Source organism: Pongo pygmaeus, chromosome 1, assembly GCF_028885625.2.
Source record: "Pongo pygmaeus isolate AG05252 chromosome 1, NHGRI_mPonPyg2-v2.0_pri, whole genome shotgun sequence".
NCBI classification, from domain to species: Eukaryota; Metazoa; Chordata; class Mammalia; order Primates; family Hominidae; genus Pongo; species Pongo pygmaeus.
The window spans coordinates 186,693,460-186,706,711 of NC_072373.2; the positions used below are offsets into that span (position 1 = coordinate 186,693,460).

At 45.8% G+C, this 13,252-nt stretch overlaps 1 protein-coding gene across 21 annotated transcripts in view; it reads right to left on the reverse strand.

Moving 5' to 3' along the window:
- The window catches only part of ST3GAL3 (ST3 beta-galactoside alpha-2,3-sialyltransferase 3), a 228,089-nt gene that overhangs the window by 122,177 nt on the left and 92,660 nt on the right, over positions 1 to 13,252 (reverse strand). Inside the window, exon 1 of one of the 21 annotated variants that reach the window (XM_063656939.1) lies at positions 2,382 to 2,465. The exons of the other annotated variants lie outside the window; for them this stretch is intronic. The gene's annotated coding sequence lies outside the window, so the exon portion shown is untranslated. Of the gene's footprint in view, positions 1 to 2,381; positions 2,466 to 13,252 lie in introns of those variants that run through there. 21 annotated transcript variants of the gene reach the window in all.

Genomic DNA, 13,252 nt, shown 5'->3' on the forward strand with positions numbered 1-13,252 from the left:
AGAGATATGAGCGCAGGACACAGTGCCTCACACCTGTAATCCCAGCACTTTGGGAGACCAAGCTGGGAGGGTTGTTTGAGCTCAGGAGTTGGAGATAAGCCTCGGTAGCATAATAAGCCCTCATCTATTCAAAAAACTTTTTAAAAATTAGCTAAGCGTGTTGTTGCACACCTGTAGTCCCAGCTATTCCAGAGGCTGAGGTAGGAGGATGGCGTGAGCCTAGGAGATGGAGGCTGCAGTGAGGTGTGATCACGCCACTGCACCCCAGCCTGGGCAACACGGTGAAGAGTCACTGTATCCCCACAGCCCTCAGAAAAGAGACATGAGTACCAGAATAATTTAACAAAAGGTAATTGTGAGCCCACTGATAATAAATGGCAGCTGGCCCTTGGCTCTAGCGTCAGAGCCCAGAGGAACTGAGTCCATCTGGAGAGTGTGTGCCCTGCTGAAGGGCGGCTCCCACCAGCTCCTGCTAACTGTGCCAGGCAGCAACGCAGGCTCCACATTACCCCATCTTCCGATTTTTTTCAAGCCAGGAATCTGGATTTAAGGTAAAATTTCTAAGTTTATAAACATTGGCAAATGGATTCAAGAAAAATGTAAAGATTATGTGGACTGACAGCTCATGAGGGCCGTGGCTGCTCACAGTAGATGCTCAATAAATATTTGTTGACTGTTACCAGGATTATTTGGTCACAACAGTCACAAGTCCAAATCAAATCAGTGTAACAGGATGCTAGAAAGAAAATTTTAGCCGGGCCTATAAGGTGATACATTTCAGACACCACAGTGAAGTGCTAGACTAAGATGCGGATTTTCAAAGGAAATCTCTTAATACTTATCACATAATCTAAAGGCCTTCCCTACATCAAATATAAATAGCAATCAGTTGCTAGAGATGAAGGGAGAGAGGATTTGAAAAACATCTTTGTAGGGAGCTGTGTTATGAACAGGGCAGGATGGGTACCTGTTTCTCACTCCAGCCTCTGAAGGACGCCTAACACGGCCCTAAGGTTTGGAGAACACAGCGGGTTGCCTGGGGCCCACCTCTTACCCAACAAGTCTAGAGGACACAATGGGCAATGGGTGGGCTGGCTGCACGAGAACACTGCCTGGGGACTGGCCTGCACTCCCAGAATCTGTGGCAAAAACTAATGCATGAAGGAGCTGGTGTGGGCTCGTTTCAGGTCCTTTCCAGAAGATCTGCCTGGAGGGTTGACAGGCCCTGGGCCAACAGAAGCAGCAGGTAGATGCTGGGATTTCCAGGAGCTGCAGAAGTGAGGAGCAAGGCAGTGGCATGGGCATTACCCATACCAGGGGAACCGCAGAGAAGAGGCCGCTAAGATGGAAAGGGGTCATCAGAACACTCACAAAAGCACCCCACCAGAGTCAGCTTTAACTGCTTGTCAGGTCCAGAGAGTGCAAACACTCTAGGTCTCTACTGCTCATTCTCTCTCCCTCCAACAGCAATCCCGGAGAGGTCAGAGGCAGCAGCTAGTAGCTGGGAGAGGAGGGAAGAGGAAAGACAGGCAGGGCATGCCCTTTCCCCACCAGGCACCTGCCGGCACTATGAGTTGAAAGCTGTGACTGTTACACAAGATGGGACACTCTAAGTTTGGAAATGGCAACTCACTGTGACCATGGAATTTTTATTACTTCAGATGTATTGAAGACATGAAAACATTTTAAGGGAACAGTAGGAGACAAAATGAAGGTGTCTGTGATGATCCCTTGACATTTCCTGCATGCTCAACATACTGGTTGCACTAACTCAGGGGAACAGGGTGATTTAGTGGTTCACATAACCAAAACGTAGGAAGGGCCAGACTGCGGAGGGTGTCAGGGGTGACCGAAAGTGACTGGAATAGAGGGAGACCATCAGGCCTCCCTCTATTGCCTGTACTCTCTCCTGGTGAGCTTTCTTCGTAAGTGAGGCAACGTGGCCACCAGCAACCTGTAGGCAAACATCTTCCACTTTGCCACTGGCAAGGGATTGCATTCGCCCCTCGCCCCTCTGCTCCAAAGGGCAAAACTCCTGGGGAAAGGCTAGGGCTGGTGGAGCTTGTACCAGCACTTCATTCTGTTCTAGTCACAGAGACTGAGGAGATGGGATTTGTGGAAAATGATGACTCCCATGTGATACACATGGTTACAAGGAGCATTACCAGAAGAAATGTGTTGTCCTGAACAAATAAAGTCCCCTTGCGAACAACAGGAATAATCTTTGGAAAACTAAAGAGCTAGGTAAATCTCCCAGGAAAATGCATAGCCAGCTACAATGAGCCACGGACCCCACTTCTCTCATCCTCAGTCCTCTGTCAAACCCTTCTCATAATGCCCTCTGACTCACGATTCCAACCACCCAGCCCACCCATCTCTACCTCCTGCCACAGCTGAAGCCTGGCAGACCCTACGAGGCTTTTCTTGAGGCTCTCCAGGGGAGGCTGCTTTTCCTCTCCTCTGCCAAGCACCTGTGGGAATGAGAGGGGAGTGCTTATGACATACTTTGCTGCGATTTTCATCATCTTTCCTGTGTTTGGCATCCTTGGGGCTCTTGGATATGTGGGGTTTAATCACATTTGAAAAAAATTTAGTTCTTATTTCTTCAAATATTTTTCTGCCCTTCTCTTTCTTTTAGGGGCTCCAATAACACATGTATTAGGGCTGCTTGAAGTCCCATAGCTCACCAGTGGTCTGTTCATTTTTTTTCCCCAGTAATGTTTCACTCTATGTTTCTTTTCTTTTTTCTTTCTTTCTTTCTTTTTTTTTTTTTTTTTTTTGAGACAGGGTCTCGCTCTGTGGCCCAGGCTGGAGTACAGTGGTACAATCCTGGCTCACTGCAACCTCTGCCTCCCAGGTTCAATCGATTCTCCTGCCTCAGCCTCCCAAGTAGCTGGGATTACAGGCACGCACCACCACGCCTGGCTAAGTTTTGTATTTTTAGTAGAGACGGAGTTTCACCATTGGCCAGGCTGCTCTCGAACTCCTGACCTCAAGTGATCCGCCCGCCTCAGCCTCCCAAAGTGCTGGGATTACAGGCATGAACCACCACGCTCGGCCCTTTTCTTTTTTTAAGAGACAGGGTCTCAGCCTGTAGCCCAGCCTGGAGTGTGGTGGCACAATCATAGCTCACTGCAGCCTCCAACTTCTGGGCTCAAGCAATCTTCCTGCCTCAGCCTCCTGAGTAGCTAGGACTACAGACAAGCACCACCACACTTAGCTAATTTTTGAACTTTTTGTAGAGACAGGGGTCTCACTGTGTTGGCCAGGCTGAACTCCTGGCCTCAAGCTATCCTCCTTCCTCGGCCTCCCAAAGTGCTGGGATTACAGGTGTGAGCCATTGCACCCAGCCCTCACTCTGTTTCATTTTAGATAGTTTCTATTGCTATATCTTCTAGTTCACTATTTTTTTCTTCTACAGTGTCTAATTTGCTGATTATTCATCCAGTACATTTTTCATCTCAGACACTGTATTTTTCATCTCTGGGAGTTCTTTTTCATATCTTCCATGCCTTTCCTTAATATTCTCATGCTTTCCCCTGTCTTCTTGAACATAGGAATATGATGTAATGCCCCTAATTCTCTCATTTGTGTCATCTCCAAGCCTGTTTCTACTGATCGTTTTTTTTCCCTCATTATTGGTTGTATTTTCATGCTTTTCTGAATTGCCTTGTAATTTCTGACTGGCTGCCAGCCATGTGAATTTTACCTTGTTGGGGACAGGATACCTGTGCATTCCTTAAGTATTTCTGAGATACAATTAGTCACTTGGAAACAGTTTGATCCTTTAAAGGCTAGTCTAAGGCTAATTTTGCACTATTACTAATTTTGTCCCACTGCTAAGGCAATACCTTCCTGAGCACACTATAGGATACCCCATGCATTATACAGTTTTCCCACAATTCTCAGTCCTGTGTGACCTCTAGGGATTATCCTGGCTGCCCCTTTCCAGTGGTTCTTTCCCCAAATTCTGGTAGTTTTCCCATCCACATGTACTCATCAGCTGAGAAGTCCAAGGGGGACCTGTAACAAATCCCCTGAGCTCTCTCTCTGTGCAGGTCTCTCTCTCTGATGATCTGTGAATTCTAGTCGCCCTGGCCTCCTCAATTGCTCAAATGTTACCTCAGCTTCAGACTCTTGGGTTCTCCTTCCCTGCAATGTGGACTGCAAACTCTCCAGGAAGTTGGCTTGGGCAATTACAGGGCTAACTTCATCTGCTTCCCTTCTTTCAGCGATCAGTGCCCTGTGCTACCAATTGTTCAATGTCTGAAAATATTTCCATATTTTTTTTTCTGGTTTTTTTCAGTCGTTCCTCCTTTCTTCACTTTTTCTTTATTCAGTCTAGACCTCACCTTGCTCAACACTCAGTTCAGCCTGCCCAATTATCTTTCCATTGCACCCAAACTAAATCTCTCGTTCCTGCTCGGCCTTCTCTCCTGAGCTCCACTTTTTTTTCTTTTTTTTTTTTTTTGAGATGGAGTCTCACACTGTTGCCTGGGCTGGAGTGCAGTGGCGCGATCTCAGCTCACTGCAACCGCCGCCTCCCGGGTTCAAGTGATTCTCCTGCTTCAGCCTCCCAAGTAGCTGGGATTACAGGCGCCCGCCACTATGCCTGGCTAATTTTTTGTATTTTTAGTAGAGACAGGGTTTCACTATGTTGGCCAGGCCAGTCTCGAACTCCTGACCTCATGATCCACCTGCCTTGGCCTCCCAAAATGCTGGGATTACATGTGTGAGTCGCTGTGCCTGGCTGAGCTCCACATGTGTATATCCAGCTGCCTCCTGGACAGCTCCAGTTCAGTGTCCTACAGGCACTTAAAACCTAAACCACACCCCCTAGAGTTCATCTTCATCACCCTCACACACACCCAGAACCTCTTTCTGGATTTCCCACCTTAACGAAGAACACCACTATTCACCCAGCTGCCCAAACTTGAAACCTGGGAAAATTCCTTTATTCCTGCTTCTCTCTTCTTTCTTCTAATTCATTACTATGTCCTTTTAATTCCATGTTCTAAATGGATCTCAAATCTACTTACTTTTCTCCATTTCTACCCTTCTCAGCCGAGCCAGCTTTACGTCTCACCTGGATTGCTGTACTAGCCTCCTGTTATAGCTGGGTCTCCCTGCCCCTGTCTAATAGATGCTCTGTGCTGTAATCAGAGCTATCTTTCTGTAAGATAAATATGGCCATATCACAATCCTGCTTAAAACATTTGGTTGGACTCTATTGTTCTCAGAACAAATCCCAGTCTCTTCATCTACAAGATCCCTCAAGACCTGGCCTATAGCTATCATTCCTACTTCATTTATTTATTTATTTATTTATTTATTTATTTATTTATTTTTTTGAGACAGAGTCTCGGTCTTTTGGCCAGGCTGGAGTACAGTGGCACAATCTCGGCTCACTGCAACCTCTGCCCCCGGGGCTCAAGCAGTGCTCCTGCCTCAGCCTCCCGAGTAGCTGGGATTACAGGGGTGTGCCACCACGCCCAGCTAATTTGTGTATTTTAATAGAGACGGGGTTTCACCATGTTTGCCAGGCTGGTCTTGAACTCGTGACCTCAGGTAATCCACCCACCTCAGCCTCCCAAAGTGCTGAGATTACAGGCGTGAGCCACCGTGCCCAGCCTCCTACTTCACTTCTTGATTCCCAGCATCACCCCTGCCATATTCGATGTTCCTGCCAGGCTGAACTGTTTTATCTTTCTCCAACATAACTTCATCATCTCCAGGCCTTTGAACATATCTTTCTCTTTATTTAAAGTATTTTCCCTACCGGGTGCAGTGGCTGACGCCTGTAATCCCAACACTTTGGGAGGCCAAGGCAGGCAGATCGCTTGAGCCCAGGAGTGTGAGACCAGCCTGGGCAACATGGTGAAACCAGGTCTCTACTAAAAATACAAAATATTACCTGAGCATGGTGGTGTGAACCTGTGGTCCCAGCTACTGGGGAGGCTGAGGTGGGAGGATCACCTGAGCCCGGAAATTCGAGGCTACAGTGAGCCATGACTGCACTGCTGCACTCTGGCCTGGGCAACGGGAGTGAGACCCTGTTTCGAAATAAAAAAATTAAATTAAATAATTTCCCAATCCCTTTTCACATTGGTTATTTCCTACACATTATTCCTAAATGACCTACAATTACCTCTAGCTCAAAATGGTGCAAATCAGACTTATCTTTGCCTGTTCCCCAGCCTTCCAGCCTTGATCCTTCCTCTTGTTTTTAAATGATGGCAATATCATCCAGTCCTCCAAGAAGGAAATTTTTGGTGAACACTAACGTCTCTTATTTCTACATACAGACCCTGTTCCCCTCCCTATCCCGTCATTGCTTTTGCTTGAGTCTTCACTGTTGCTTGGTTCACGTGGCCACGTCTTGATCTGTCTTCTCAGCCTCATCTCCTGCCACTCCCTTCTTTTATGCCTGAGAGTCTTTATGCCTGAGAGCTACTGCAGGTGACATTTCTCCTGCAATGCCTTCACTCACCTTGCTTATCCTTCAAGATAAAGCCATCACTAAAGCTCAATTTCACAGATGTTTTTATAGTACAACAAGGAATTTTACATTTTTCCCTAAATTTCCAGCCCTGTCTTATACTATTGTCTCCCCTGCTCTGTGCTCTGGTGATTTTGGCCTCTTTCAGTTCCTTGAATAAGCCACCTCTTTATTCGGTTAATTCCTGCTCATCCTTTAGACCCTAGTTCGAAGGCCCTCTTTTAGAAAACCATTCCTTGCCGGGCACGGTGGCTCACGCCTGTAATCCCAGCACTTTGGGAGGCCGAGGCGAGTGAATCACAAGGTCAGGAGTTCAAGACCAGCCTGACCAACATGGTGAAACCCTGTTTCTACTAAAAATACAAAAATTAACCGGGTGTGGTGGTGTGTGCCTGTAATCTCAGCTACTCAGAAGGCTGAGGCAGGAGAACTGCTTGAACCCAGGAGGTGGAGGTTACCATGAGCCGAGATCGCACCACTGCACTTCAGCCTGGGCGACAGTGTGAGACTCCGTCAAAAAAGAAAAAAAAAAAAAAAAAAAGAAGAGCGTTCCTTGTCCTCCCTATGTAGACCTCACCCTTCACATGCTCCTGTGCCACAGTGTACTTTCTCCAGTTTGTAATTATACATTTACCAACAGACGCCTCTCCTCTGCTAGTCTAGAAGTTCCACTAAGACTCTTCTTCTCCTCACAGGTGCATCACCTAACACTACGCTTGGCATGCGGAAGGAATGTTGAACAAACGAAATCTTCTCTGATCTAACTTGTTAGCCTAAATGCACCTTATCTGTGCTCTCCAGCCCTTCCAGAACTTACTCATGAACCTGCAGTGCACATCTGTTGTTTCTGTCCTTTTAGAAACAAGCCCCTTGGGTTTCCTTCAGGGAACTGCTCTTCTCCCATTGCAGGCAAGTGGTGAGACTGTCGATGGGATTTATGTCCGAAGTGTAGGCACCTGACAAAAGCTAGGTTAGTGGGACAATTTCTTCCTTAAACTCAGCGACACCAGGGAGAAAAATAATGTGCTGAAGAGAAGGACCACTTGTTCCTGCAACCCAGATTCCTGGGGCTGCCCTTCACATTCTTTCTGAGGGCTGGATGTTTAGCTTCTAATCGGATTCTGTGGGTACCCATGTCCTTCTGGTAAATTCCTTTTTAAAAACAGTTATCCCCAGTCAGTTTTTGTTGCTTTCAATTAAACTATCCTAGCTTACGTGTATTTGGGTCCTCGTAAAGGGCAGGGCTCACCTCTGCACCTAATATCACATCTGGCACAGAGTTGGCATTCCATAATGTACTGAATGGATGGAATAGTGGACAGAGTGACCAAATAAGCAAGGCAGCCTAATAAGTAGCCCTGAAACCTGGAATCTTTGTCTTCCTCCACCCCTTGCAGTGAGGGGGCAGTGCTGGTGGTAGCAGTGACGGCAGCAGCAGGGGCTTCCTCTCCCTCTCCTTCTCCCTCGCCTGCCATCTTCGACTGCAGTGATTTCCTTGCTCTGGCCCTTCCTGGCTCCCAGCCTATCTGATTACATCACTGTCACCTGCCCACAGCAAGCCTCCTCTGGCTCTTCTTAGGCGCAACTAACTGTCTGCCACACTGTTTATTTAATGCCCTTCACACCTTCTATTTTCTGGGTTTTGCTTTGGGGTTCCCTTTTAAGAACTCCCAGTTTGCCAAGGTAGTTCCCTCCCATCATGTATAAAGGCCTGAAATTTAACCCTCTCCACAAAGACTTCCTGAGTCACCTGAGTCACTGGCGTCTGTCTACTCCATCCCAACCAAGGTCTTTACCTGACAAGCACTTTACTCTCAGCCCCAGCCTCATAGTCATGTTACTGATTATTAAATCTGTGTGTGGCCCCTCACAGAATTCCCTGATTAGCAGGAAAATTTAAGCATCATCTTTAGGAAGTGTAAATGAGAAAAGAAAGCAAACAGGAAGGCATAGGCATTATGCTCCAGGAATACAGGAGCAGAGCTTCTCTACTGCTGGGGTTGGGCAAGGTTACAGATCCCAGTGCATCTCCTTTATACAAATGTGTTCTTAGAGTTGCATGTGAATTTGCCTTATACAGAGGAACTGCTATTTTGAGTGTAACAACACTTCAGGGACTATTCACCTCTCGGGTAGAGTCTGGGTCTCACCAGCAGCCCAATGATCCCAGATCTGTACTAAGAACAGAACACTCTAGGAATCCCAGGCCAGCCAGGCACAATATGCACTCACATTCCAGCTCTCCTAGCACCTGAAGATACATACTCTCCTCCCCAGGTATGAAAGCAGAAAGCCAGCAGAAGTGTTTAGTCTCATGGCTTAGGCTTCCTGCCTTGGCCAGGCTGGAAAGCCCAGGATTACAAAAATCACTGACCAAAGAGCACGTGTGTCTCTGCCCAGCTCCAGGTAGGGAGTGACATGGCTGATGCAAATCCCTGACCTTCCCCTCCTGCACGTGCACCAAGTCAGAGCTGTGAATGCACAAAGTGCTTTTTCAGATGTCTTTGAAATTAACCATTAACTCTTCCATTGCCACCTTAAAGGAATAAGTCAGTCTAGATGTCATAGCAAAAGACTCATGTAACTTGTTGGATGAACACTGAACACTGATGTAAACTCTTAAAAGGTTCAGAAACTGACATAAACAAAAGGATCCTATGTATTAAAGTGTGAATACATGTAATAATGAAACCTTGTTACATATAAAGCAAAATTAACAGAACTAAAAGAAAACTACACAGTTGGTCTACCTTCATAAACCACTGAAAAATCAGGCTCACAAAGTCTGTGAGAATTCAGAAGATTTGAACAGAACAATTACTAAATTTAAACTAACAGACATACAGAGAACCTTACATCCAACAAATGGAGAATGTACATTCCTTTTTTTTTTTTTTGAGGTGAGATCTTGCAATGCTACCCAGGCTGGATTCAAACTGCTGGGCCCAAGTGATCCTCCCACCTCAGCCCGAGTAACTGGGACTATAGGTGCGCACCACTGCGCCCGGCCTACAAGCCATGTAGGGAGCATTTACAAAAACAGATCAGGCCAAGCACGGTGGCTCACACCTGTAATTCCAGCATTTTGGGAGGCCGAGGCGGGCGGATCACAAGGTCAGGAGTTCAAGACCAGCCTGGCCAACACAGTGACACCCCGTCTCTACTAAAAATACAAAAATTAGCCAGGTATGGTGGCACATGCCTGTAGTCCCAGCTACTTGGGAGGCTGAGGCAGGAGAATCGTTTGAACCCAGGAGGTGGAGGCTGCAGCAAGCCGAGATGGCACCATTGCACTGGGCGACAGAGTGAGACTCCGTCTCAAAAACAAAAACAAAACAAAACAAAAACCAACCAATTGTGAGGCCATAACATATGGTCAGCCTCCATCCCTGAATTTAAAATTTAGGTATTGAGAAGTTATCGCGTGGAATAACATTTTATTGCCGGCAACAAAATACTGTCAGTTATTTCCCTTGAAGTGATAATGCTCACTTTCATTACTGAGAAAATGTCTGCAAAATTCTAAAGTCGGAAAAACCACAGTCTGTCAATTGTACTTTCAAGTAAAAATTATGTTCCATGAAAAATGTTGCATGAAAAACTCATGGAGCAGAGTGTTGCCCAAGAGGCTGCTGGTCAGTGGCAGGCCGGTCAGGTGGGGACTCCCAGATGAACACAGCTCCAGGTGAAGGGCAACACACCCGTTCTCACATATTGGGTAATATCTCTGCTTATGTGCATTGAATGTAGCCTTTTATGATCTCCAACCAACTCCAGGGTGACTGCTCTAAGAATTCATATACATTTTGCAATAGAGCATCAGCTATTTTAAAATACCTGATACAAAAAAGTGAGATTAGATTTGAAATCCATTTGTTCTAATTGAAGAAATTTCAACCTTACAATTTTGATTAAGGAAAAGGAAGAGCTGTTGGATTTTTAAAATATAATTTCAACTGCTGTAAACACCTGAATAAGTATAAAAATGATTTTATATTTTTGTCAGTTATTTGTGTGAGTGAAATTTCTTTTTGATGATAACTGAGTATTTTTCAAGAGAGTATCATTAAAAAGCCTTGACAGGAGTTATGTGAAGCCTTCCCAGACAAAACTCCTGAATAAAAATTTATGAACACTGAAACAAGCTCTAGTTTTTAATTAAAAACTTGAAAAGATTTTTATGGTATAGCAATTCAATATTTAATACATTTCTTAATACTTTGTGTTTCATTTTGCTCATCATAGTTCTTTTTGGTTTGTTTGTTTGTTTGAGACAGGGTCTCACTCTGTCGCCCAGGCTGGAGTGCAGTGGTGCAAACTCGGATCACCCCACTCTTGACCTCCTGGGCTCAGGTGACCTCCCATCTCAGCCTCCTGAGTAGCTCGGACTAAAGGCGCAATGGGGCTGGGACTATAGGCGCAATGCCACCACGCCTGGCTAATTTTTTATTTTTTTGTAGAGACAGGGTTTCACCATGTTGCCCAGGCTGGTCTCAAACCCCTGGGCTCAACTGATCCTCCTGCTTTGGCCTCCCAAAGTGCTGGGATTACAGGTGTGAGCCACCATACCTGGCCTGTTCATCACAGTTCTGTAATATTTAAAAAAAAATCACAAAAGTTTTCACAACGCCCCACATAGACAACTCCAAGTCCTCTCCTATTTGTCCTAGTATAGCACATAAGTATTACTTCCTACCTACATTCTGAAGTGCAGTTGGGAGCACCAGGTTGTGCAGTCACAACCTGTTGCAGGACAAAAGAGAGAACTTCTTGAAGGTTCCTGAAGCCAGGTGTCCTACTGTAGCCTCACCTTCAGGCTACTGAGCCCCAGAATGGAATTTCAAGGAATACGGTTGTACATGATGAGCCTAACATGCTACTGGCATTTCCGTTGTGAGTGACCCACTTCCTTTTTTCATTGTAATGAACCACCACAAATTCCAATCAGCTGTCACTGTACCTGGCACAAAGAAGATGCTTATTAAATGACTGCTACTGATGACAACCACAAATATTGCCCATGAACACCAGTTTAAGGAGCATTATTGAGGTATATAAAGTTTGGTATTTTATGGGATAAAAACATGAACTTGGTTCTATCAGAAAATTGCAATGCTTCGAATTATAATTCACAAAGCCACATAGGCAGGATAGTCCATGAGGCAAGAAAACTCCATCTACCCAGAGAAGCAGCTCTGCTGCCAGATCTTCTTTAAAGTGGTCTTTGGCTCCAATCTCTGGGCTATGATGAATTGCTAAGTACAAAGGGAATGGCAGTAAATGGAATGAGGACCTACCCTAGCCAAAACAGCTCTATCATTTCTTAAGAAATGTCACTGTACAATCTCTAAAAAAAAGTCATGAGGTATATTAAGCATATGTAATATATGCCATGGCTTGGCTGGAGGAGGAAGTTGGCAATAGTTCCAAATGGGCTGTCAGGCTTGCAGAATGAAGGGACTGAGAGGAACTACTATTTATTGAGCATCTTCCTTTGTATTCATGCTGTTCTTGGTACTGTCACCTACACAGCCCCATTAGGCAGATACTATAGTTTACAGATGAGGAAACAGAGGTTTAGAGGGGGGAGATATGTTCAAGATTCCCCAGTCAGGAAGGAGGCTAGCAGAGATGCCACTGAACCAACCCAGGGCTGATTCTTTTCTTTACGTTATGTCCACAATGACTCTCAGAGGAAACCAGAAAAGCAGACCCTCACATTAGCAGCACAGTTTCCATGAGAGCAGTGATGTACTATTACCTCCCATCTCCTGCCCCAGGGTGATGTCAGAAGGCCCTGGCCATGCCACACATGAATCATGGGAGTCAAAAGAGGCCTGAGAAGGGCTGGCCAAAGTGCAAATAGCTCCCATATCATCTCAAGTCAGGGAAATAAACCACAGCATGGGATCAATTAATCAAAGAGAAACTAAAAGGAAAAGCATTTTTCTAAAATAAACACAGAAAAGCCCACTGACCTAGACTAAATTAACTGATTCAGTAAAGTAACTTAGAAGTTTACAAACTAAGATCCAATCTCAAATGGGTGTATGTTGGTGTGGGGGAGGTGAGAGGCCTAGCTGGAAGCTTCTGGTAACTAAGTCCCCTGTGACTATCAGGCCTCCATCTGAGCACAGTACAGCTCTTCTCCACGGTGGCATACTGGGGGCCAAGGGAGCATGACACGTCCTTGGTCCCAAGTAAGAGAACCACAGGCTACAGAAGGAGCCCTGGAAGCCTCACCCAGTAGACAGAAGCCCCCACCCACGGCAGCCAAAGATGTCACTGCACCCATCTATCTCCCTTCTGTCTTGGGAAAATAGCAGATATCTAGGGCTGAGTACTGCAGTGAATTTAATCCTATTCACAGCATCAACTGTGTCCGGGCCATCCCAGGGCATCTTGCACTAAGCTGCAGGAGGATTAGGAGAGACAGCATGTCAAAACAGCTGCTGGTACAGGAAATGGGAAAAAATGGCTCACTCTGCAGTTTGTATCTTAAACTTCATGGAGCTTACCACCTCGTAGGGTAGATAAGGCATAAATACTCACTGAAATGGTCTGAATGTTAGGTGTCCCCCGCGAATTCATGTGCTGGAACCTGATATCCAATGTGACAGTATTAAGAGGTGGGGCCTTTAGAAGGTAATTAGGTCATGAGGGCTCCACCCCCAGGAATGGGACTGATATTTTTATCAGGGAGGGCTGAGAGAGCCTATTTGCCTCTTCTGTCTTGTTAGGACACACACAGAA